We start from the raw sequence: 23,137 nt of genomic DNA, 5'->3' as shown, positions 1-23,137 counted from the left end.
CTTTTTGGGCCTGCAAACATTCAAAATGTTTTCCCATATAAATTAATGTAATTGTTTCTTTGCTTTATGCCTTTTCAGCTTATGAAAGATATCATAGGAACACTCTGCTTTTAAGTAGTGTGGAAAACCTGTACATATATAATAAAATGGCAAATTGAAATGGGCTAGAAATAGATAATTCACAAAAGAAGAAATATAAATAACGAGTTGTTGTTAGGTGCCATCAAGTTGGTTCCGACTCAGAGTGACCCTATGTGTACAACAAAACGAAATACTGCCTGGTCCTGCACCATCCTTATAAACATGCCATGCTTGAGACTACCATTACAGCCAGCGTCAATCTATCTCGTTGAGGGTCTTTCCCTTTTTCACTGACCCTCTACTCTACCAAACATATCCTTCTCTAGGGATTGGTCCCTTCTGACAACATGACCAAAGTACAAGAAATAAGGTCTACCCTTTATGGGAAAAATTCTCCATCTCACTATTATATCAAAGAAGTGAATATTAAAATAATATTATCTCATTATCATCTATCAGACTAGCAAAAATAAAAAAGAATGATAGCAACTTCTTACCGTCCAGTGTGCGGAAGAACTCCACATTCTCACACACTGCTCCAGAAGAAAATGTAACAATATGCACCATCTATATAAATTTGGAGTTCTGGTGGACAGTGGTTAAAGCATCTGGCTGATAACCTAAATGTTGGTGGTTCCGATCTACCAGCTGCCCCTTGTGAGAAAGATGAGGCAATCTGCTTCTATAAAGATTTACAGACTTGGAAACCCCATGGGCAGTTCTACTCTGTACTAAAGGGTCTATCTAAAAGGTCTCTATGAGTTAGAATTGACTCAATGCCAGTGTGTTTTATAGTAAACGTACAAAAACTTCCACAAAGGGAAAAACTTTTTATTTTTTAAAGATGATTTGGTGACTTCTGGCATGGATGACTAAATAAAGATGACACATTAACGAGACCAGAGACACCAAGAGGTTTAGAAGTAGGTAAGGATGATAAATTCATGCTTGAAACATGGTCAGCTTAGAATATCAGTGAGACATCTAGGTAGTGAAATTCTGCAGGCAGTTGGGAATACAAGTCTGAAACTCCCGAGAAAAGTTCAGGTTGGAGATACAGATTTGAAAAAGGCACCATGAGAATGGATGAGCTCACCAAAGAAAAAGATTTTAGAGAAAAATAAAAAAGAGATCAAGGACTGTGCCTCAGACATTAACATCTAAGACGTGAATGTTACAGAGAAAGACAGTCACTAGTAGAATAAGAACCAACTGGGAGAGAATCCCATGATGGCAAATCACGGAGAGAAACGATTTCAGAAAGCCAGCCACACCACCTTCAATGCTGCAAAGAGATGGGTGGAAACGGAAAAGGATGTGGCAAATAAGGAAAGTGATCATCTGTCACCCCTACAAGTGGAGTCTTAGTGGAGTGAGTGGTGAAGCAGGTTGTTGTTATTGTTATGTGCCGTCGAGTTGGACCCGACTCATAGCAACCCCTCCTTGGGTTTCCGAGGCAGTATCACTATGGAAGTAGATTGCCTCATCTTCCTTCCAAGGAGTGGCTGGTGGGTTTGAACTGCCAGCCTTCTAGTGAAGCAGGAGTCAGGTTATAATAACTAGAAAAGTAACTAAACATGGGGAAGTAGAGGCAACAAATGTAGATTTCTTTTTGAAGAAATATAAGAAGGAAAGAAGAGAAATTTGGATAACAGGAGAAAGAGTTAGTCTGAAATGATAGCAGGTCCCAGAAAGGTATCTTTTTTCTTTTTAAGACTGAAGAAGTAGCACGTTTGCAGCCTGCAAGGAAAAAAAAAAAAGTGAATGTGGAATTAAGGATATAAGAAAGAAAGAAGAAAAGAAAGTAAGGCTCTGATGGTGCCCAGCTACCACTGTCAACCACTCAGAAAGGGATCAGTGCAGAAGATTCTGGATGAAGTGGGAGAACAATGTGGAACAAAATTCAAAACCATGAAAATGACCAGGGCTGACCGGTCTGACAGAGCCTGGTGAGAGCCCCAAGACTATGGCCCCTAGTTACCCTTCAGGTCTGGACTTGAATTCACTCCTGTGGCTTCCAGCCAAACAACAGACAGGCATATAGGGTGAACATTTACATCAGGTAGATAACACTACTTACAATGATCAATCATGGGAGAACAGAGAGGCAGTATTTGCACAAAGAGATAGTTCAGGGGTCAGGAATGCAGAAGAAAGAGGGATACAGGAAAGAAGCAAGTACAGGAGAAAGTGGGAAGAGAACTGTTGCACTGTGGGGAATTGTAGTCAATGTCATGAAACACAGTGTGTACGAACCGCTGCATGGAAAAGAACTTGCTCTGGAAACACTCACCCAAATCACAAAAATTTTATAAATAAATAAATAAAAATATTTAAAATGTAAAAATGAAAGTAAGGCTCTGAAGAGTATAGGTGGGAACAAGCTATGGAAAGGAACATATTTCTTCCTTGAGAAAAAAAGAGAAGGAAGTAAGAATGACCAAGAATCTAATGTCTCTAAACTTCCGTTTCCTGTCTATAAAACATGATTGAGAACAGTACCTATCCTCATAAAGTTGTTGTGAAGATTAAATGAGATAATATATACATAGCACTAACCAGTAACCAGTTGTCATGGAACTGATTCCAATTCATGGTGACCCCATTTTGTGTCAGAGTAGAACTGTGCTCCACAGGGTGTTCAATGGCTGATTTTTCAGAAGTAAATCTCCAGGTCTTTTTTCCAAGAACTACTAGTACACTCTAAATAATGGTAGTGATATATGCATATACGTATATGTGTATGAGATAGACAGATCACCAGAAATGTATCAACTTCTAGAGTGTGATGCTCAGCACTTGCTTAGTAACTTGCATTAATACCTGTCTACCTTGTCCTACTGATAACATTTTTCAAAGGGAGTAAATACTTGGCCCTACCTACTCCACTATGAAACAAGACAAAGAAATGACTATACCAGAACTCTACCGTGGTAAGCCTTAAAACAAGCCCAGACCAAGAGCATATGTAGAAAAAAATCAGGGTGGGAATCTGAATTAGGGGTCTGTGAGGCGGAAACCAGTTGAACAAGTTCTGCAGAACACATGACTTCAGTGGTTTCCCAGCTCTGTGCAATACAGAAGGGGAACATACCAATGCCGCCGGAACTGACTACTCCAAAGCATTGAGATTCAGTTCCTCCAGGAACAACTCCTCTGGTACCACACCCTTCTTGCACAGCAAAGGCCCCCAAACTCCAGGGTTACTCTCTCTTTGCTAAAAACATCCTAAGTTTGGCTGTCCTTCCCCACAATTAGTATTCTACTAAACCACTACCCATACACCTGAGCACCATCTGGTGTTGTTGCTAGGTGCCATCAAGTCAATTTTCAATTCACAGTGACTCATGGAACAAAACAGAACTGCTTCAGATTGTTTTTCAGGCTGTAATCTTTACAGAAGCAGACTGCCAGGTCTTTCTCCCAGGGAGCTGGTGAGTGGGTTTGAACCACTAATCTTTTGGTTAGCAACTAAGCACTTAACAGTTGCACATTATCAGTCTTCTTTAGTAAACTTACTAAATAGGATTAACTACTTCTAGACCAAGTCCTCAGATCCACAGCCAGGTGAAATAGTACCATGTTCTAGCTAGCTATCTAGCCATCTATCTCTAGTCTGTCACAAATCATGAAGCACAAAAGACCTTTTAGCCTTAAATGAAAAAAGAAAAAGCTTGACATTGGGTTAGATGATAGCTAAGTTTCAGCAGCTACAGCCTAGTCAAGAGCTCTTGAGGAAAGAAACTGATAAGAGTCCTTTCTAAGGCAGAAAACAGGTACATATTTCTTTGCATAAGGAATTCCCCGGGTCCCTGAGGCAGCTGCTAGATCCCTGAGGAAACAAGGAGAGGCTGAATGTCAAAAATTTAATTTTCAAAGCTAATATTTAATGGCATTTGACTGCTAACCAGAAGGCTGGTGGTTCAAACACACCAGCCACTCCTTGGAATGAAGGTCGGGCAATCCACTTTCGTAGCGATACTGCCTCGGAAACCCAAGGAGGGGTCGCTATGAGTCGGATCCGACTCAACAGCAGTGAGGTTTTATTTTTGTAATACTTAATGAGAACACATTAGGAGTAGGGGCTAATGATGAAAGTCAAAAATGGTATAGTCTTCATCTTCACAGTGAGTAAATATGGCTCACATTATAGTTGTTGTTGTTGTTGTTGTTGTTATGTGCCGTCGAGTCGGCGATTATAGTAGGAAAGAAAAAAGTGTAAGATAACTTATAATGCATTGTGAAAAGCTATACTAAAGATACACTGAAGGAACTTCAGAAATACAAGAGGAACATCTAACTTAGACCTGGCTAAGAGTTAATGTTGGGTAAGCTTCCTAGAGGAGGTGCAACCTGAATTTATTTTTTTCTCCTTGGATAAGCAACGTATTTACACAGGTCAAAATTCAAAAAGAAAAAAATTAAAAAGTATAACCCAGTTAAAAGGAAGAAAAGTTCACAAAATGAACAGACCAGGGTGCCGTAGTGAGCACTTCCAGTGCTGCATCCATTTGTTGAAACATCTCACTTGGTACCCTGTCAAATCCCAAAGCCTTGTTTTTCACCAATGCCTTCAGTGCAGCTTGGACTTGTTCTTTCAATATCATGGGCTCCTGAGATGGTTTAAGGTCAACAATTCTTTTTCGTACAGTGACTGTGTGTATTCTTTCCATCTTCTTTTGATGCTTCCTGTGTCATTCAGTATTTTGCCCATTTGCACTGCCGTCAACTCAGATCCGACTCACAGTGACCCCTCCTTGGGTTTCCGAGGTGGTATTACTACAGAAGTAGATTGCCCAACCTTCCTTCTGGGAGTGGCTGGTGGGTTTGAACTGCCAACCTTCTAATTAGCAGTCAAATGCCTTAGGCACTACTACCATCAGAGCTCCCATTTTGCCCATAAAATCTTTAAATATGACAATTTGAGCCATGAATTTTTTCTTCACAACAGCATATGCTGCTGAGATTAAATTAAATGTTGTTGTTAGATGCTGTCCAGTTGGTTCTGATCTATAGCAACCCTATGTACATCAGAACCAAACAGTGCCCAGTTCGGCGCCACCCTCACAACTGTTGCTGTATCTAAGCATACTGATGCAGCCACTGTGTCAATCTATCTCATTGAGGGTCTTCCTCTTTTTTGCTGACCCTCTACTTTACCAGCATGAGGTCCTTCCTTCAGGGACTGGTGCTTCGGATAACATGTCCAAAGTATGTAAAACAAAGTTGCACCATCCTCGCTTACAAGGAGCATTCTGGCTGTACTTCTTCCAAGACAGATTTGCTCATTCTTCTGGCATTCCACGGTATATTCAATACAGGTCACCAACACCGTAATTCAAACGCATCAATTCTTCTTCGGTCTCCCTTATTCATTGTTCAGGTTTCACATGCATATGAGATGACTGAAAATACTATGGGTTGGGTCAAGCACACTTTAGTCCTTTAAAAAGATCTTTTACCAACAGAATATGTCATTTCATTTCTTGATTGCTACTGGGGCGCTGACTGTGGATCCAAGTAAAATGAAATCTTTGAAAACGTCAATATTTTCTCCATTTATCATGATGCTGCTTATTGGTCCAGTTGTGAAGACTTCTATTTTCTTTACCGGTGCAACCTATACTGAAGGCTATAGCCTTTAATCTTCATCAGTAAGTGCTTCAAGTTCTCTTCACTTTCAGCAAGCAAGGCTGTGTTATCTGCATGTAACAGGCTGTAAATGAGTCTTCCTCTAATCTTGCTGCCACATTCTTCTTCATAATCTAGCTTCTCAGATTATTTGCTCAGTACACAAACTGATTAAGTACGGTGAAAGGATACAACCCTGATACACACCTTTCCTGATTTTAAACCATGCAGTATATACGTAGTTATGCTTTCCCTTCTCTCCCATACAATTTCAGCTTATCTTGCAAAACCTAGCCATAAAGTAATCTTTCGCTCATCTAAACTCTCACATATTAACTTTTTGCATCATTTTCTTGGCAGTTATATATTGCCTTATGACATTAGATCTCTCATTCTCTGCTGTTGTGTAACTTCTCATGTATTTATGGCCTGTCTGTCCGATAAACCTGTAAGCCCTCTGGCATCTTTTCCAACTCCACCTGAATGTCCTCAACAATGGGGGAGCTCAAAAAAGTTTTTTTACTTGCTTTCAAATAACAATTTATTTTACTGGTATTTTTTTCCCCAACTTCCTTAGCCATGTCAGAAAAAAAATAAGCATGGACTATTATCAAATTATTCAAAATAAGAACAGCATTTAGTAAGGTAAGAAATGAAAATAAAAATTGCTTTAAAAGACTTAACATAATACTTAGGTTGGACCATAATCTTCCAATAAAATGTTACAGAGTTTGTCTATGCTTGAATACCTTCTACAATGTAGCTTTCCCAAAGCAGCTAAGACATTTTTTGTGGAAATTCCTTGTTGTTATGAAATTCTTCCACATATTAAACAGGTATCTACTGCCTAGTTCAGTTCCCCTGATACCACACAGGACAAACGGAATCTTTCTTCCATTTTTCAGGAATTTTTAAATAATGCAGAGAAAATGTTAATAGAACAGTTGAATGAATTTCTACACTGGATGAGAGGTTAAGCTTCTGTGTGCCTTTGATTTTCTGTTCTCTCTTAATCTTGTTTTCACATTAAATAACCTCAATCCTTTCAATTACTTCTCATACATTATATCATTATAGACCCTTTATCATCCTGGTCAGCCTCAACTAATGGACCAACACCTGCTGATTGGGAGTGGCTCTAGATCCTACTTTAAGAAGGATTCTGAGGCTGGTGGGAAAGAGTATCTTGATCTATCAGTGCCTGCTGTGGGTGTGAAAGATTCTACCACATATATAGCATCCCTGTTTTATATTATCAAGGTTCCTCTGAAAGTATAGCCTCCAAAACTGAGTATCAACTTCAACTAGGCTCTGATCAGTAGGACCTGATCAGAGGACAATGGAACCATTTCTTCCTTTATACCACATTTCTATCAAAGAGCTAATGAAAATCCTAGGTTTGTTTCTTTTTGTTTTCCTTTTCCACTAATGCTATTGTTAATCACTTCTCTCCATATCCTAAACTTAGACATCCCATTTTTTGAACCCCAGTACAGGATGTCACATTCATCACTATTAGATTTCATCAGCAGACTAAGGGCATTTTGAAACCAGAATTTGTTATGCAGTATATTAACTATCCCTCTTGGCAAAAGGTCAAACCCAAATTTGATCAACATATGACTGATGCCCTCCATAAGTCTGAATAAAAACGTTTTATATATAATATGCCCTAGAGATCTCTTTGAGTTAAAATCTTATAGATTTTTTTTAGATAAAATTCACATAACACAAAATTCACCATTTTAACCATTTTAAAGTGTATGATTCATGGTTTTTAGCATATGCATAATGCTGTACAACCATCACCACACCACTACCTAATGCCAGAATATTTTTGTCAATCAAAAAGAAACTCCATTCCCATTAAGCAGTCACTCTCATCTAGCAGCTATTTCTGAATATATTTTATTCAACCAGTTACAAATCTTCTTAATTAGACTACAATCTAGCCCACATTTGTCCAACTTGCGTGCAAAAGTATCACAATACATACTTATAACATTTTGCTAAAATCTACATACACTGTGTTTTTCTCTGTCCTACCAATTTGGCGACCTGTACAAAAGGAAATGATGTTAATGTGACAGGGTTTTTCTTAGGGAGTTCATGTTAGCTCCTAAGCATCACTTTTTCTCTTTTGTTTTATCTGGATGCCGACGAGTCATTTTCACTAACTACAGTTCATCAATTATACAGTTCTAGCCAATTAGCACAATTTTGGCTTTACTTCAACCTCTATAAGCCAAGAGCATAAGAACTCAACAGAGAAAAGAAACTATAGATAAACCATAAAATCATCGAGAACTAACCAGGAATACATCCCAAATTCTTACTTGCAACAGTCCACCAGAGCCATTACTCTGATAGAGAATATCATTTCCCAAATTAGTATACCCTAGAACACTAGAAATAAAATGATCTATGAGAAGAGTCTAATGGTAAAATGAGCATAAAAATATTACATACACTCTCTCTCCCATTTGAGACACAGAATTTAAAAGCCCCTGATAAAAATTCTAAGTAATTCTCCAATTAAATAACCTGTTTAATATGGTTAACCCAATATTTCTGAAATGTATTTGACCATTAAGCCCCTTCTTCTTTACTGTCACCGAACTCCAAACCAAACTCACTGCCATCAAGTTGATTCCAACTCACAGCAACCTCCTCTGGGTTTCCAAGCCTGTAAATTTTTATAGAAGCAGACTGCCTCATCTATCCTTCACGGAGCAGCTGGTGGGTTTGAATCATCAAACTTTGGTTGACAGCCAAATGTCTTAACCACTACATCACCAGAGCTTAATGTCACAGCACTCATTAAAAGACTCAGAAATATTGATAAAGAAAGTCAGTCATAGAATTTTCAAATCCGAATTTGATTTCTCCTTTAACAAAAATTATGTTAGTTTGGCAAGTCTATTCATCTCTTCACAGTATACATGTCAAAAACTGTTCATCCAAAATTGGTTTTCTTACTGCCAATTCCATCACACACTATTAATCTGTTTAAAATCACAATCTAACTTGCTTGAAAGCACCCTGGAAGATTCTTGCCAATTTCCCTAAAAGAATATGTAAGTCATATGCTTCAAAAATCTTCAATATCTGAAGCTGCTTTGTTCTGAAGAAAGTTAAGATCTCAGTTCACAGGTTCTATACAGCGTATGGCAAACTCCAGAGAAATTTCCATAGACAGCCATTGCCAATAATCAAAATTTAAGATATTGTTCAAATATTTTCTGGAAAAATAATAAAGCAGAACCTCTGCCTCACTCTTCACACAAAAATTAATTCAAATCAATCAAAAGTTTAAATTAAAATTATTCATATCCTAAAAATACTAGAAGGAAATGTGGAGAAATGTTTTTATACAATCTTATAGGCAAGAACTCTAAAAATGGCACAAAACCAAAAAGCTAAAAATAAAAGATAAAAAATTCAATGTTTTAAAATTCTAAGTTATTTAAAGTGCCTTAAACAAAATAAAAGTTAAGGACAAACTGAAGAAACTATTTACCATACACATAGCAAAATTAAAAAACAAAAAAAAACCACCAAACTCACTGCCGTCAAGTTGAACCTGACTCATAGTGACCCCTCCTTGGGTTTCTGAGGCAGTATCTCTATAGAAGTAGACTGCCCAATTGTCCTTCCGAGGAGTCGCTGGTAGGTTTGAACCGCCAGCCTTCTGGTTAGCAGTCAATGCCTTAGGCACTATGCCACCAGAGCTCCCCCACATATGGCATATAAAGGGCCAATTTCCTCAATATATAAAGAACTCCTAAAAATCATTAAGAAAAAGACCAATATTCTAATAGAAAAATGAACAAAGTACACTGCCAAAATAGTTCACAGAAAAAAAAACACAAATAGCTTTCAAACATATATAAAGATGTGCAACTTCACTCATAGTTCTAGAATCAGAAAATGAAACTACAGTATCATTTTCACCTATGAAATTGGTAAATATAAATTTTTAAAAAATAATACTCTAGATTGGTGAAATTATGCAGAAAGCAGCCTTCTCATACATTACTGATGGACATATAAACCTCCAAGGAAAGCAAATTAACAATATTTATCTAAGCTAACTGTGCATATTTCCTTTGACCCAAAAATTCCACTTTGAGACATCTATCCTGCAAAAATACTCACACATACACAATGGTATACACAAAACATTGGTAACTGTAGCATTGTTTATAACACAAAAGAATGAGAGGGCCAGTGATATGTTAAAATCTATACAGCGAAAAACTATGAAACTGTGGGGGAAAAAGTGAGGCATGTTAATGTATTATTCATGTGGTGTAAGATTAGGATGCCAAGCAGATATATAGTGTGATATCACTTCTAAACAACAAAATAAATCCATTATGCATAGTGTATCTGGAAGGGGTACACAATTATTAGAACAGTTCCATGTAAGAAAGATGACTGGGTGGCTGAGGACAGGAGTAAGGAGATAAACTTTTCACTGCATATCTTTGATTAGCCTCTGAATTATGTTACCATGTTGTGGTGTAGTAAATTACCTGGTATGGCTTTTCTAGCCATAAGTCTTTGTAAACTCCATGGTGGAATTTGCCACCAGCAACTGAGTAGCTTCTGATTGTTAAAATTATCCACCTGGAGTATTTTTGTTGCGAGAAGCAGGAAGCAATCTTTTGAGAAGTTCTCTCTCTCTCAGGTGTATAGAATTCTGATGTTGGGATTGGTTAGTTTGCCAGTCTGTCAGACTCAAAAGGAGCCCTCCTAGAGGCAGAAGGAATCTCTCACTGCGGGTGAGACACGAGAGACACGCACTGCTGGGACAGAGACTGTCGGCTGAGAAACAACGGGCTGACAGCCTGAGCATGTTCCTGAACTTGAGTTGTAGCCTGCTGCTTCCCTAATAAACCCCATAACCTGTGAATTCTGTGTGGCCACTGCAGCAAATCATCAAACCCAGCAGAGAGGTGGTGAGGACTATGAGAGGAAGGGTTGGTGTCAGGGTTTTTGAAACGGCTTGAGCGAGGCAGCATATCTGACCTTGCAGGAATAGGCCTTGGGCTACTGATAGTGATTCTGTCTTCCTCTTGTGGCGTTAGAGAAGGTCAGAAGAAGCGGCCTCCTTGCCTCTTTTGCACATGTCCACGTATTACAGTCTACAGGAGAAATGAGGCAGTTTGCTTCTGAAAACATTCCCAAACCAACCGAACCCCTTGTTGTCCAGTCAATTTTGACTCATAGCAACCCTGTAAGATAAGAAAACTGCCCCGTAGGGCAGACTGTCACATCTTTCTCCTACGAAGCGGCTGGTGAGTACCAATTGTCCACCTTTTGATTTACAGCTGAATGCTTAACTATTGCACCATCAAGGCTCCTTAAAGATTACTGTCTTAGGGACTTTCGGTAAGATGGAGAAATAGGCAGACAAGCAACAGACCCTCTTCAACAAAGAAAAGAAAAACCAATTGACAGAGATACAGAAGATAATCCTGGAGCCCTGAGCTTTGAAAGGAACTATAGAGAAGTGGATTAGGCACCAACTAGTGGAAAAACCGGGAGCTCTGGTAGCATAGTGGCTAAGACACTTGCCTGCTAACCAGACGGCTGGCGGTTCAAACCCACCAGCCACTCCTCGGAAGAAAGGTTGGGCAATCCTACTTCCGTAGTGATACTGCCTCGGAAACCCAAGGAGGGGTCGCTATGAGTCGGGGCTGACTTGACGGCACATAACAACAACAACAAAAAGTGGAAAAACCTGAACAAAAACACTGAGTACAGAGAGGTCAGAGCTGCAGACTGTCAGCTACTCTGATGGGACCAACAGCCTGAATATTTCCAAGTGGTGTTAAGACCTGAGAATTCACTAAAGATCAGCCCTGGTCACCAAAGGCTGCAGGGATGACTGCACTGGTGACCTATGTCTAGGAAAGGAAACAGCAAGGCGGGAGACAACCTGAGCTGTTGACTTTCCACTGTCCGGAAGGCGCAGCCATTTTGATTGTTTAAACATGGCAGCCATTTTGGACATTTAAAGTGACTGAGGGCATACCCATTTTGAATGTTTATAAGTGGCAGCCATTTTGGATATTTAAAGTGACCAAGGGTGCAGCCATTTTGAATCTCTACAAGTAGCAACCATTTTGGATTTTAAAGTGATAGCATTCTCATTCAGATTCCAAGGACCTAAGAATAGGCTCTGTTTACCAAGGTCGGCAGGGACATACGAGATGCAGACAATAGGAAAAGAGACAGGTGGTGAGAACAGAAGTGCTGCCCACTAGCAATTAGAGGAGCACAGCATTGTATCCTGCTTGCATAGATAACATACAAACAAAATAAGAAAAAAAAAAAATTGTGGGAAAATCACTCCAACATACAATCACCAATTAAATATAAACACAAAAACATCCCAATGCCTCAGAGACAACAGAGCATCACAGTTCATACAAAGAAGCAAGATAAAGCAGGAGAAACAAGGGACCAGGATACAGACCCAAAACACATCCCTGAGGAAGACATAGCACAGGAGCTCCCTGAATGATAAGGAATTCAAAAGAATTATATTTAGGTATCTTCAATGAATTGAGAGACAGATCAGAGAAAACGCTAAAATAATTTCAAAAGACAATAAAAGAACAAAATGACAAAATAAATGAAAAATTAGAAATGATACAAAATCTACACACAGAAATCCAGATGATTAATTCTAAATTTTCAGAAATAGATAAGACATTGAATGGGCAGAGGAGCAGAACTGAATCGATGGAAGACAGAATTAGGGAGACTGAAGGCAAATACCAGAACACTTCTTGGAAAGGGATAAATCAGAAAAAAGATCAAAACAAAATGAAGAGAGCCTAAGGTTCATGTAGGAGCTCTGGTAGCATAGTGCCAAAGGCACGTGACTGCTAACCAGAAGGCTGGCGGTTCAAACCCACCAGCCACTCCTCAGAAGGAAGGCTGGGCAATCTACTTCCGTGGTCATACAGCCTCAGAAACCCAAAGAGGGGTTGGTATGAGTCAGGGCCAACTCAATGGCACATAACTATTACTACTACTACTACTACTACTACTACTACTACTAAGGTTCATGTGGGATACTATCAAAAGGAATAACCTACGTGTCATTGGAATTCCAGAACAGGAAGATACAAATAAAACCACAGAGAAAATTGTCAAAAGATTTGTTAGAAGAGAATTTTCCTGGTATGATGAAAGATGAGAATGTATCCATTCAGGAAGTCCAACGAACCCCCAACAGGACAGACCCCAAAAGAAAATCACCCAGACATATCATCATCAAACTCACCAAAACCAAAGACAAAGAAAGAATCATGAGAGCAGCATGGAAAAACAAAAAGTACCTACAAGGGTCTACCAATAAGACTAAGCTCGCATTTCTTGACAGAAATGATGCAGGCACGAAGACAATGGGATGGTATATATAAAAAACTGAAAGAGAAAAATTTCCAACCAAGAATTAAGTACCCAGCAAAACTGTCCCTCAAATATGATAGTGAAATTAGGACATTTCCAGATAAGCAGAAATTAAGGGAATTTGTTAAAAGCAGACCAACCTTATAAGAGATGCTAAAGAGTGTCCTTTGGACAGAAAAGCAACAATAGCCAACAACAACTGACCATTAACACACATAATGATATAACCCAGAAACCAACCCAGCGATGGAAGTATCCAACATAAATAAGCCTACAAGATTGTAAACAGGGAACCAGAGACATCAAAACGAGAACAAACCAAAAAGAGGGAAAAAACTGTGTTGTTACAGAACTTCTAGGTGGTAGGGAAGTCAAGACAACTACAAGATAGAACAGACTGTTCTACACTTGGGAAGAAAACTATAAATCACAGGGTAACCTCAAAGAAAAATGATAAACCTTCACATCAAAAAAGAGGACTAGCATAAATATTCAGCAAATACTAAAACAATAGCAATGAAGGAAGTGATAACACCATTCATAAACAAAACGAGCTCAGCACAGAAAATTACATGGAACAAAGAAATCGACACCATGAAAAAGCACATAACAAAAATGACAGCAACAAATTCATACTTGCTGATAATTACTTATCTGGTAAGGGACTTATCTCTAAGATTTATAGCAGAAGAGTAGAGGGCCAAACTATGGTACATATACATAATGGAATGCTATGCTGCACTAAAGAATAATGGAGAGTCTGCAAAACACCGCATAATATGGATGAATTTGGAGGACATTATACTGAGTGAAATAAATCAATCACAGAAGGACAAATATAGTGTTGGTTGGTTCATTGTTGAGGAGGATCAAGGAAAAGTTTACATATGGAGGGAAACTTTCTTTGTTGGTTATCAGGGGTAGGAGGGGAGGGGAGGGAACACTGAAAAAAAAAAATGCATTGACCCATGTCACTTTAGTTTTGTGTATTTCACTGTACATAAATTATATTTCAATAAAATGATAAAGACCAAATCTGCCTAAAAAACATTTTGTGGGTTTCCTGTGGCTTCCAGCCAAACAAAAGACAAGCATATGGGCTGAACATTTACATTAGATAGATACACTCCTTGGAGGGATCAATCGTGGGAGAATAGAAGGGCTGTGTATGCACAGGGAGACAGCTCAGGCGGCAGGAGTGCATGGGAGGGAAGGATACAGGGAAGAGGTGGCTATGGGGAGGAAGTGGGAGGGAAGCTGTTGCATTGTGGGAAATTGCAGTCAATGTCATGAGACAAAGTGTATTTGAACTGTATGGAAGATGAATTTGCTCTGTAAACTTTCACCCAAATCACAAAATTAAAAAAAAAAAAAAAATTCTTGGAGAATCTGTTTTTTTAAAAAAGGGAGAATGTCAAGCTATTGTCAAACACTAACTTTTCAAACAATCACTGATCAACAAGCACTACCAAACTTAATGATATAGCAATATGCCTTCAGGCCTGTAAAAAGCATTTTGTTATATAACAGCTCTGGTGGCGTAGTGTCTAAGGCATTTGACTGCTAACCAGAAGGCTGGCAGTTCAAACCCATCGGAAGGAAGTTTGGGCAATCTACTTTTGTAGTGATTCCGCCTCAGAAACCCAATGAGGCGCTATGAGTCAGATCCAACTCAAAGGCAGTGAGTTTGGTTTGGGAAGTAGAAGGTAATTTTTATTCCCTTTTAGCCATCTGAAAGGCAATATGAAATGTACATGTTATTTACAATAAAATGCCCCATTAATAATGACAACTGCACATCTGTGAGACTTTTTTTATTTAAGTTTTATTTCTTTTTGACTTTTTCTATGTTTAATGATCACAGGGTTTTTTCCTCTTCTTTTCAATTTTTCCTTTTCTAATTTTGTCCTATTCCTTCTTTTTATTCCTCATTTCCTTCTGCCTCAGAATTTAGAATAGCAATAATCTTATTCCAGAAAAATATGTTTAGTTTTCTTATGTTCTGATTTAAAAGCAACACACTAGTTCTTTTTACCTTATGGATAAACACCTACCACAATAATAATATTTCCTTCTACTACAAAGGTCTCACAACTCTTTAGAGCCAGCATTCTCTCAGTCCCCAAACATCTGCCCCAACAGAAGCCAAGCCCTGGGCTGGCAGCCGTCTTTCCACTGCTCCTTCTGCTTTTGGTTATGATTTCCAATGAGTCAACAGGAAGGTATTCTGAGAAAAGAAGAAATAGAGGCCTGTAGACAGGACTTTCCTCTGCCCACAGCCCCCAAAAAAATACAGTTCTTGCCAAACCATTCAAGGCAATTTCCAATCCAATTTGCCACTCCTGACTGCATGAGGTCACTATTTAACTACCAAGAAAGAGGGAAGGACAACTTTCTCAGCTAAATCCAAAGCAGATACCAGGTTTTGAAGAAGAAAAGCAACTGGGGACACTTTAGCCTCCTCTACTGAATCCCTTCCAGGAAGACAATCTTAATGAGCAGGAGTTAGGTCAGAAAAAGAAGTTAAATATACATATTCATCACTGTGTTTCTAAACACCTAAGCAATCACTTAATTTACCTTTTATGCTTACAACAGATCCTACCACTATGAATGCACAAGTCTTTCAACCAATCAACAAACATTTAACACATATCTACTTAGTGCTTTATGACTATCACTGACAGCAACAGGTTTGGGTATTTTAAAATTTTAGCTCCACTGGGAATAAAAAAGTGTAAGACAGTTGTTTAGCCCAGTTAATAAAGAATGTTTACCTTAAGCATAGTGTTCCTATAAAGAACTATCTACATGAATTTAAACTGACAATAGTTAATTTCTTTCAGTTTTGAGGACTTTAAGGGGCAGAGAGCCTAAATTAATAGTGATGAAACAACATGAGTAGAGACAGTAAATGCGGTAACGCAATATGAAATATGTAGCCAATGTTATTGAAATGTTCATGTAGAAAGTGTGAGTGGATCCATTTGGTTGTGTACATTGCCACCAAAAATAAATAAATAAAACCTTTGAAATGACCCCTCAAAAAAGTGTAAGGGTCCAACAATCTACTTAGACATAAACATACGTAAGACTAATCACAGAATTTCCCTCATATAGTCACAGAGTGGTAAGTGGAAAAGCCTGCAGGAAGAGGCCAAAAACAGCTCATTCCCTCGGCCATTTAACAGCTGGGCAAATTATTTAATGTCTCTGGGCATCTGCTGACTTAATGCTGGACTAAATGTTGTCCCTTCAGTGCTTGTAAAAGTTCAGAGCACTAGTGTTGGTGTCACAGAGACCTCGGTCTGAATTCCGCTGCTAGTTATATAATCTTGGGCAAGTGATACTGACTCACTTTTCCCCCTTCAAAATAAAGATAATAATGCCTACCTCACCGTAATGTTGTACACAAAGTATATAATCTTTATGCTCAATTAATGGCAGACATTACTGTTCATTATCTTAAGTAGCAGCAATACTAATAGTATAATGGCAGGCTGGCATAGTGGTTAACAGCAAGGGCTTTAGCATCCTTGCCAAACATAAAATCTAGATCTACCCCTTACAAGATGGGCAAATTAACCTCTCTGAGCTTTGCTTTCTCATTTGTTCAATACAGATAAGAAGCAACACCTCATGGAACTTTGAGAATAGCTAATTAGATAATGTATATAAAGTGCTCAGCCTATAGTGCCTGGTACATACCAGAAACCAATCTTACTGCCGCTGAGTCAATTCCAACTTACAGAGACCCCCACTGGGTTTCCAAGGCGGTAAATACCTACGGAAATAAGATTGCCACATCTTCTTTTCACAGAGCAGCTGGTGGGTTTGAACCAGGAACCATCTGGTTAGCAGTCAAATGCCTTAACCACTATACTATCAGAGCTCCCTTGCCTAGTACACACCAAAAAAAAAAAAAAAAACCCACCAAACCCACTGCCATCGAGACCCCCACTGAGTTTCCAAGGTGGTAAATCTTCACAGAAGTAGATTGCACCATCTTCCTTCCACAGAGCAGCTGGTGGGTTTGAACCTCCAACCTTCTGGTTAGCAGTCAAATGTCTTAGGCACTGCACTGCCAGATCTCCTTTTGCCAAGTACATAGTGCTGAATAAATAGCATTGATGATGATAATGAGGAGAGGGAAAAGCCGTAAGAGGACTATCAGACAGACAGGAAATATTTTATATCACAATGGCCTTATACAGGGCAGGTTTTTTTTTTTTCTTACTTCCTTTCAGCCGTCTTAAAAGCTACTTAAAAGTACTAATGTTTCTATAATAAAATGCCTTATTGTGAAAAACATTAATTTTCCCAAATACACAATTATAAGAAAAATTTTAAACATTCAAACATCAAAATAAATGAAAGCCAAATCTTTCATTAATGTGTTTGAGATTTTTTTATTCACATACCATCAAACTACAGGGATCAATGAGATTATTAGGAGCCCTTCCAGAAGAAAAATGAAGCAGCAGAGTCCAGATCTGATCAGAAGGGCCATGGGCCTCTCCATTCAACTGGCACTTCACTAAGCTTACTCAAAGATACGGTCTCTAGGCAACCAAGTCCCAATATAAACAAACAACCCCAGTGCTATGAATCACTTCCGGATAGTCTCACTTTGCCTACCCGCACTTTCTTACACAGATACTTTTTATTTAGTAGCTCCTCTATCAAATACCACATGGATTTAAAATTTTTAAAACAGATCCTACTACCAATATTCACTGCCATCAAGTCGATTTCAACTCAGCAACAAAGATTGAGTTTATCTTTATAGAAGCAGCCTGCCTCAACTTTCTTCCATGGAGCAGCTGGTTCAAACAACTGACCTTTTGGGAGCTCCTTTCTACTACCAACAGGTACCACAAAATTGCTACACTATGAAGCCGAAGGAATTATACAAAGACAGGTCACCAAACAAAGCCAGAAAATGGTATTTCTAGAATATGCCAAGTTAGGCCCTCACATTTTTTTATCATTTTGTAAGTAGGGTATTAAAATATACAAACACAAGTATTGCTCTGGCCTCTAAGACCAGGGGAGAAAAAAAAAAAGATATGCCAATTTAGGCCCAACAAATGGTCCACTTAACCCAAGCAGACTTTAACCTTGACTAGTAAACACCCATAAACTCAGCTAACCAGTTAACACTGGTTTCCAGCAGTTACATTCACTCCAAAACCAACTTATTATGGAGAAATAGCTGTCTGGTAATGTTTTTAACTCAATTCACTTGGCTACCAGCTCCTTTTTCCAGCTCAAAATATCCTATGTGTGCCACACCATTCTTCATGAACTAAACAAAGACCATTTACTCTATCAATAAGAGTAGAAAGGGAAAAGGAGTCAATTCTCCAAATGAAAATTGCTAGAGGACAAATCAACTACCATTAATAGAACCAAGGGAAAAAAATGAAGACTGTAAAAAATCAAGTCAGTAAAACAGAAGACATACATGGGACACATACCCTGAGAGCAATTTAACATAAACAAGTAAGAAAGAACAGCCATAAAGGCAGATTATGTAGATATAATCTCTAAAAACATCCTGAAAGACGTAACTAATCGGAACCAATTATTAAAGAAAGGTACAAAGCTAATCTCTCAGAGCTAAAATAAACAAACAAAAAGGTATTATTAATCAAGAAAACATCTCCTGATCACAGGCAAAATTACTAAGCCAATATCAACCTTAATATGAAACTTAGAAAACTATGTAGCTTCAAGAAACAAGAATTTTACAAGTTTTGAATCACAAAAGAGGTTTTTTTTAGGTTATAATTGTCATGGAGTAGAAAACAAGTTACCTTTAGCTAGCTTGTTTCTCTTTAATAATTGCAAAAAGATGTAGTCAGGCACATTCTTTCAAGAAAAATGAAATAGGGTTCACTATATATAATTCTGGTATAGTGAACCCTATTTCATTTTTCTTGAAAGAATGTGCCTGACTACATCTTTTTGCAATTATTAAACTCACGGCAAATAACAACAACAACAACAACAACATACCAGAATTGGGAGGTCTGGTAACATAGTGCCTAAGGCATTTGACTGCTAACCAGAAGACTAGTGGTTCAAACCCACCAGCCTCTCCTCGGAAGGAAGACGGGCAATCTACTTCCATAGAGATACCACCTCAAAAACCCAAGGAAGGGTGGCTGAGTCTGAAAACTCAACAGCAGTAAGTGAGTGTCAGTGATACCAGAGTAATAGGAACTCTGGTGGCATCGTAGGTAAGGCATTTGGCTGCTAACCAGAAAGTTGGTGGTTCAAACCCAGCAGCTGCTCCACAGGAAGATGATGAAGCAATCTACTTCTGTAAAGATTTATAGCCTTGGAAACCCAATGGGGTCACTGTGAATTGGAATCAACTCCATAGCAGTGGGTTTGGTTTTTACACCAGGATAAGGAGCCTTGGTGAGCAACAAGGAGCATTGGTGGCACAGTGGTTAAGCACTCGGCTGCTAACCAAAAGGTTGGTTGTTCAAATCCAACTCATAGCCACTCCATGGGAAAAAGATGTGGCTGTCTGCTTCTGTAAAGGTTTTAGCCTTGGAAACCCTGGGGGCAGTTCTACTCTGTCTTCTAGAGTCACCGAGTCAGAATCAACTCTGGCAGTGGTTTGTTAGTTTGTTTTGTATGCAGTGGTAAAAACACTCAGCTGCTAACCAAAAGGTTGGCAGTTTAAATCCACCACCACTCTGTGGGAGAAAGATGTGGCAATCTGCTTCCATAAAGACTTATAACCTTGGGAACACTATGGAGCAGTTCTGCTTTGTCCCATAGGGTTGCCTTCAGTTGGAATCAACTCAACGACAATGGGTGTGGGGTTTTTTTTGGTTTATACCAGAATAAACAGTGCAGAGATAAAATTATGTATAATGTAATATTTGAAAAAGTAGACATCAATTCCAGCCACTCCTCAGAAGGAAGGTTGGGCAATCTACTTCGGTAGTGATACCACCTCAGAAACCCAAGGAGGGGTCGCTGAGCCGGGTCCCACTCGAGGGCACATAAAAACAACAACAACAGACATCAATTGATTGTAGTTGATAAAATAATTGTTTTTACACTCAGCAATATAGAAAGAGAAGGGAAATTCCTCAATATAATTAAGGGAATATACACAAAATCAATGGCCTACATTATTCTCAATGGAGAGAGACTGAAAACATTCCCTTGCAAACAGGAACCAGACAAGGAAGCCCTTTATCACCACTCCTATTCAATATTGTATTGGGCATCCTTTCCAGACCCATAAGGCAAGAAAGGGAAATAAAAGGCATCCCAATTGGCAAAGAAGTAAAACTATCTCCATTTGCAGATGACATGATCCTATACGTAGAAAATCCCAAAGACTCAAACAAAACTACTGGAACTAATAGAAGGATTTAGCAAGGTGGCAGAATTACAAGATCAACATACAAAAATAAGTCAGATTCTTCTACACTAAAAAAAAGAATCCTGAAAAGAAAATCAGGAAAATAATACAATTTACAATAGCCACCCAAAAGATGAATTACTTAAGAATAAATCTAACCAGAGACACAAAAGACCTATACAAAGAAAACTACAAAACATTAATTCAAGAAACCAAAAGAGGCCGACATAACTGGGAAAATATACCATGCTCATGGATAGGAAAACATACCATTGTAAAAATGACAATACTACCCAAAGTGATATATAATGCAATCTTGATCCAGGTTCCATTATCATTCTTTAGAGAGACAGAAAAATTAATCACTAACTTTATATGGAAATGAGACCCTAGAGAAGCAAAGCACTACTAAAGAAGAACAAAGTAGGAGGCCTCACATTCCCCGATCTCAAAACCTACTATACAGCCACAGCAGTCAAAACAATCTTGTATTGGTGCAGGACAGATAGATGGACCAATGGAACGGAATTGAGAACATGGAAATAAATCCATCCACCTATGGACACCTGATATTTGACAAAGGGCCACAACTCATTAAATGGGGAAGTGAAGTCTATTTCATAAATGGATATCCACTTGCATAAGAATGAAAACAGGATCCATATCTCATACCATATTAAAAAAACTCAAGATAAACCAAAGACCTAAATGTAAAATCTAAAACCATAAAGATCATTGAAAAGAAAATAGGAGCAAATTTGTTGTTGTTGTTATGTGCCATCAAGTCAGACCCTACTCATAGGGACCCCTCTTTGGGTTTCCGAGGTGATATCACTACAGAAGTAGATGGCCCAACCTTCCTTCCAAGGACTGGCAAATTTAGGGGCCACATGGCATCCACCAGCCACTCCTCAGAAGGAAGATGGGGCATTCTACTTCCGTAGTGATACTGCCTTGGAAACCCAAGGAGGGGTCACTATGAGTCGGGTCCGACTCGACGGCACATAACAACAACAATACATGGCATAAAACACTATCAAATCACTAACAACACACAAACAGCAGAAGAAAAACTAGACAACTGGGACCTCCTAAAAATTAAACATTTATATGTGCATCAAAAGACTTCCCTAAAAGAGTAATAAGACAACCTACAGATTAGGGGTAAAAAATTGGCAATGACATACCACACAATGGAGCTCTGGTGGTGTAGTGCGTAAGGCATTTAAGTCTAACCAGAAGGTTGGTGGTTCAAACCCACCAGCTGTTCCCCAGGAGGAAGATGACACAATCTACTTCCGTAAAGACTTACAGCCTTGAAAACTCAAAAGGGGTCACTATGAATTGGAATCTACATGATAGCAGGCTTTTTTTTTAATATCAGAGAAGGAACTAATCTCTAAAATTTATAGAAAACTTCAGCACCTCAACAACAAAAAGATAAACAATCCAAACAAAAAATGGGTGAGGATATGAACAGACACTTCACCAAACGAGGCATTTAGACGGCCAACAATCACGCGAAGAAATGCTTACCACCACTAGCAATCAGAGAGATGCAAATCAAAAAAACAATGAGATATCATCTCAATCCTGCATTAACAGCAAAATTCAACAAAACAGAAAAGAACAAATGCTGGTGAGGGTGTGGAAAGCCTTGAACCCTCATACTCTGCTGGTAGGACTGTAAAGTGGTACAACCACTGTGGAAAACAGTATATTGCTTCCTTAAGAAATTGGAAATGAGAATGCCATATGATCCAACAAGGATACTACTAGGTATGTATCATACAGAAATAAGAATCATGATATGAACATCCATGTTCATCGCAGCATTATTCACAATAGTAAAAATATGTAAACAACCTAAATGACCATCAATAAATGGATAAACAAACTATGGTACATAAACACAATGGAAAACTATGAGACGTTAAAGAATAATGATGAATCTGCAAAACATCTCATGACGTGGATGAACCTAGAAGACATCACGCTGAGTGAAATTAACCAATCACAAAAGGACAAATATTGTATGAGACAACTACTGTAAAACATCAAGAAAAGGTTTACAAACAGAAAAGAATCATTCTTTGAAGGTTACCAGATGTGGAAGGGAAAGGAAGGGGTAAATTATTTCACCAGAGGGTAGGCACTTAGGTGAAAGGAAAGGTAATATACAATAAAGGGGAGGTCTGCACAAAATGATTAAGGCAGTAGAAGACACAGGGAGGAGCACAAGAGTTAAAGGCAACAAATGTGAATACTATTATCCACACAATCTGTAATAATAGTAAAAACAGTATCTGCAAGTGGATACAGATAGACACTGCAGTGTAGTAAGGTACTTAGTATGGCTTTTCTACCCATAAGTCATTGTAAACTCAGTGGTGGAATGAGCAACTGAAGAGCTGATTGTAAATGTTATCCCACGTGGAGTATTCCTGTTGGGCGTGGCACGATACAATGTTCTGGGAGGTGCCCACTCTCTCTCAGGTGCTTAGAGTTCTGATGCTATGATTGGCTAGTTTGACCACCCTGCCGGGCTCAAAAGAAGGCCTCCTGGAGGCAGAACTCTCTCTGAATGCTGGTTGAGGAAGA

The 23,137-nt window shown here is 38.7% G+C and overlaps 1 protein-coding gene across 1 annotated transcript in view; it reads right to left on the bottom strand.

Annotated features, from left to right (window-relative positions):
- The window catches only part of IQGAP1 (IQ motif containing GTPase activating protein 1), a 135,277-nt gene that overhangs the window by 98,762 nt on the left and 13,378 nt on the right, over positions 1-23,137 (bottom strand). The window lies entirely within an intron of this gene.

This window comes from Orycteropus afer, unplaced genomic scaffold, assembly GCF_000298275.1.
Source record: "Orycteropus afer afer isolate SDZICR_OR568_19922 unplaced genomic scaffold, OryAfe1.0 scaffold00132, whole genome shotgun sequence".
Classification (NCBI taxonomy): domain Eukaryota; kingdom Metazoa; phylum Chordata; class Mammalia; order Tubulidentata; family Orycteropodidae; genus Orycteropus; species Orycteropus afer.
This window is presented reverse-complemented; position numbering and strand designations above follow the sequence as displayed.